The sequence below is a fragment of the Papaver somniferum genome, chromosome 9 (assembly GCF_003573695.1).
Source record: "Papaver somniferum cultivar HN1 chromosome 9, ASM357369v1, whole genome shotgun sequence".
NCBI classification, from domain to species: domain Eukaryota; kingdom Viridiplantae; phylum Streptophyta; class Magnoliopsida; order Ranunculales; family Papaveraceae; genus Papaver; species Papaver somniferum.
This window is the reverse complement of record NC_039366.1, coordinates 182,090,601-182,095,297: the sequence shown is the minus strand read 5'-3', so window position 1 is coordinate 182,095,297 and position 4,697 is coordinate 182,090,601. Positions and strand designations below refer to the sequence as shown.

At 36.0% G+C, this 4,697-nt stretch overlaps 1 pseudogene; it reads right to left on the bottom strand.

Annotated features, from left to right (window-relative positions):
* Positions 1 to 235: 235 nt before the first annotated feature.
* LOC113308086 lies at positions 236 to 2,959 on the bottom strand (annotated as a pseudogene).
* Between the last annotated feature and the right edge of the window lie 1,738 nt (positions 2,960 to 4,697).

Here is a 4,697-nt window from a genome sequence, read left to right as displayed (position 1 = left end):
AAGCTTACTAACAGGACGGTAGCCAAAAAGTCTACTATAGGTTGTAATTTGTTTCCTAGTTTTGACTAGGTTTTTGTTTTTATTTTCCTTTTTCCGGTTTTATTTTTGTTGGATTTGGGCTTTAATTCCGCTGATCATGTCAAAAATAAAAAATTAAATTAAATTAAATTATATTGGCACCAATAGTATAATGTATGCATGTATGAAAAATTACATGCATGTACACCTTCCCAGATCCAAATAAGAATATCAGGTTGTATTATCTGAGAAAAATGACACTAAAGATACTTCCGTAGGAAACATTATCTCAGAGACCCTGCCTTACTCAAAACTACGTTACTGCATAGTACTCGAGGTCCAAGAAAAACCAACCTGCAAGAGGTATAGCCAAAGCTGGGAATTTTCCAAATATTTTCTGAAAATGTGTATATAATGGAAAAGTGAGGACCAGCAATAAATTGAATAAGGTAATGCCAGCCGTGGTGGTGGTTGAGTGGAAGACTTTTAACCCAAAAAGAAAAATGATCAGCTTTTTCACTCTTGCCGCCACCGGATGTTCTGAAGAAACTTTCCCATTATAAACCCTGGTTCCTTCCATTCCGGAATCTCCCACAATCACCCACATATCACCCGAAAAAAGATGAGATTGAGCTTTATGACATAAACCACAAACTTTTGAGCAAGTTACGACTCTATAACACATTATCCTGTGTAGCTTATTAAGCATATTGTGCAAGATCACAAAACTAATTTTGGTGGGAAGTTTCCGACTCCAAAAGAATTTACTTGCAGTGAAAGGTTCTTTTCTATAAGCAACTTTTTTGACATGCCTCATCTTAGAACTTCTTTTATGCCTCAAATAGTTGTCAACCAGGCTATCTTCTGAACCAGTTTCATCAAGAAGAAGCGAGATCACAGAATACTAGATATCCTATTTTGTGTGATTGTTTAACTGCCAGAACTAATGGAACCATATCAGGGTCACTTTATACCTAGTTGGCTCGCAGGCGAGAGTAGCAATATCTGTTGCATCGACATCCAATATTCCTCCTAGACTTGGGAATTCCGAAAAGCTGCTAGAGTTGTTGTTCGTATACTGGTGGCCTTCAAAGATAAAATGTTGCTCATGGCGGTCCTATTTATCACCTCTTTACAACGGTTTTAGAAGATTCAGAAAAAATTACCCATAAAAAGAATGAAAAAGATGTGTAAGGAAGATTAAGAAGTAAACTTGTGTACTTACCATCCCGAGATATTAATTCATTCCTTGTGTGTAGACAAGTAAAACGTTAACAAGCTTATGCAAAACAGTTCACAATCAAACGAGCATGTATAAAATTAATGAATCAGCATCCTAGTCGATAATGAAGAATTTAAAAACAAGAATTTAAATTCCTTAAGAAGGAATTTGGGTCGAGGCGTCGAGCCAGAACTCACTCAGTCCATACAAATGGAGAATACAGTAAAAGCAAGTAATCGGAAAACCATGTACCACTTCAAATCAGATTTAAGTCCAATTTATCATGGTAGGCCAAGCTTCTGCCACCAATCTATTTCTGCTATTCTACTCGGAGCTATTTGAGACAAAAATTATAAAAAGGTTTCCGTTTAACTGACCTTAATATCTCTTTTCTGCAGTAGGGTAACTAGTGATAACTTTACGGGCATCTACCCACATAGATTCAAAATTCATCATTTATGCAGGAAGAGACGAAGTCTCTATTGTAGCAGGCTGCTTCTCCATGTTCAATCCAAGATCCCTCTCAATTTTCTTCCACATATTCAAAAAGTTTGGTCGACATTTCTTCTTAGCAATGTCGATCACTTGCTTAGCTTCCTCCAATTTTGATTTCTCAAACAACCCTTGAACCAAATACTTCATACTTGTAAAATTAGGATGCTTGTCTCTCTTCAGGCTATCCTTGAAAACCTCAAAACCCTTGTCAACATCTCCATTCTTGCAAAGGTGATAGATAAAATTTGTAAAAGTTGCAACATTTGGAACACACTTGTTTTCCTCAAAACTTTCATAAACTTTCTTAGCTTCCTCTATTAAACTGTGGTTACAATAACAAATAAGCAAATTATTGTAAGTAACTGCATCTGGAATTAACCCCAAAGCTTTCATTTCATCAATCAATGACAGAACATCTTCCGGTGGCCCAGTTTGCATTATTCTAACATTAAAAGCAGTAACATCAAGCAAACCTTTCTCAGCCATTTCTTTCCAAATTTTATCTGCTTCTTCAATACATCCCTTCTTATAGAAAGCATCTAATAGAATTGTACAAGTAATTGCAGTAATTTCCACATTTTTTTTCCTCCATTTCTTTCAGAACCGTTAAACCCGATTTAGGAGAACCAGATTCACAATAGGATCTAACCAAAATGCCATATGAAACTTTATCAGGAGAAATTTTATATTTTTCTGAGATTTCAGTGAATATTTTCGGTACCTGATCAGCTTTGCAAGCCATTAGAAGAGCGTTAAAGGAAAGAACTGACCTCGGCGTACCGAGTTCCTCCATCTGATCGAATGTTCGAAGAGCATGATCAAACATTCCTGCACGACCGTAACATTTAATCAAGGTTGATAAAAATGGTTCTTCAGTAATTTTAGGGCTTTTTTTCTGAGGTTCGATGAGAGTTTCAATCTCACTAAAACGACGAGATTTTGCTAAGCGTTTAATAGTAAGATCTCGAGTCCGAGTAGAGTGATCAGAGACTGATGAGGCTTTGTCCGGATCAGACTCTCTTTGAAGCTCCGATCTAGCTACACGATTAGAGATGGAAGAAGAGGAATTGGTGGTGGTGGTGGTGGTGGAGAAGAGACGGACATGGCGGATTGAAGATATTTTTAAGGTTTTCATTTTGGGTTTTGGGAGTGAGAGAGTAATGAAAGTTGGAACGATGATGGTGAAGGATTTTTGTTAGGGTTTTAGAGGGAGGGGGAAAACAATTGTTGGGTTCATTTTTAGACTTGAATTTTGCTCAAGGTCCACGGGTATCTGGCACTATCAGTTCGAGGAATTACTGTATAGTCCTGTCTAGGAGACCGACTACTGTCTAGTCCATCCGTCAAACTAATTTACTCCTTAATCCAAAAATATGATTTTGGGCCAAGTTTTTTACTCGATGGTCCAACACATGTGCGAGTTTCAAATGTTTTTTTTTCTTTTCTGAAATTACTCTGCAACGACATAAGAGGAGAAAAACTTTGTTTTCTTTTCTTCGACTCAGATTCGGATCTCTCTCTCTTCTACTGGTGTTCTCCGTCATTTTTCAAGCATAATGATATGACTGTACATATCCATCCAATCCAGCTTATCTTTTCATATTTTTGATTTGTCTTCTCTTCTCTACCGGTGTTTTTAGGGTTTTTGATTGAAAATCATTTTGGTGCTCTGTAATCAGCTTCATATCCTTCCAATCCAGGTATGTTCTATAATAAGTGAAAACAAGTGAAGAAGAAGATCAAAAAGTTTCACAAATTAATCCAAGAAGAAGAAGAAGAAGAAGAAGAAGAAGGAGGAGGAGGAGGAGGAGATATGAATTTTGTATAATCATACGGTACATATCAATATCTACAGTGGGATTATACACTTTTCCTTCGGTAAATATTGATACGTATTATTGGACCTCACACTTTTGCCTTCGATACATATTTTTATTAAGTACATATTACTATGTACTGTTGGATTACTATGCATTGTGGGATCATAAAATTTTTCCTTCAGTGCATATCAATATGTATCATGGAATTATACACTTTTTCCTTCAGTACATATCAATATGTATTTGATGAATCAATATGTACCATGGGATGATACACTTTTTCCTTGAATACATATTTTCCTTCAGTACATAACAATATGTATTGTTGGATCAATATGTATTGTGGGATTGTACACTTTTACCTACAGTACGTATTTTCCTCCAGTACATATCAATATGTACTGTTTGATTAATATGTACCGTGGGATGATACACTTTTTCCTTCAGTACATATTGATATGTACAACCAATCAACCATACATAACAATATGTACTGTTCTTGGTGATTAGCAGAGATCTTCTTCTTCTTCTTATTTCACTGGATCTTAGTGATTTTTTTATTTCGGTATCCTATTTTGATTTTAAGCTTTTAGTTTTATGGGGTTTTTGATGATTGATTTTTTTTTTTACAGTTTTCGATTCAATTTCCGGTGCCCAATTTTCGATTTCGATCTGGGAATAGTTTTATATTTTCTGATTTGTGAACGACAACGACGTAGTTTTAGCGAAATTTTAGTGGAAGAGAACACTGTGATGGGCAGGAAGATAATTTTATGTATTCAAAACCTTTTTGGACCTCCGGTTAATTGTTTTTTATTGGTGAACTATAAGATAAGTCGGGTCGGATTTACCGGACTAAACAACAAATTTCTCCTATCAGTTTTAGGGTGAGCAACCGCTAAAATCGGTGGATTTGGTGCCACCCATGTCCGGTCCATTTAAATAGCGGGTGTTAGAATTTCAATCATGTTTAGTCTTCTTTTTTTTTTTTGGTAAGTACGCTTTATATTCGAAAGCTAAGTGGGCTTTACATCATGGGGGAAAGCCCTCCCTGTCATCATACAAAAGATTAGTCAGAAAAAGAGGAGGTTGGTGAATCCAAACTTGATTTACACCAACTGATATACCCTTTTTGGATAAAA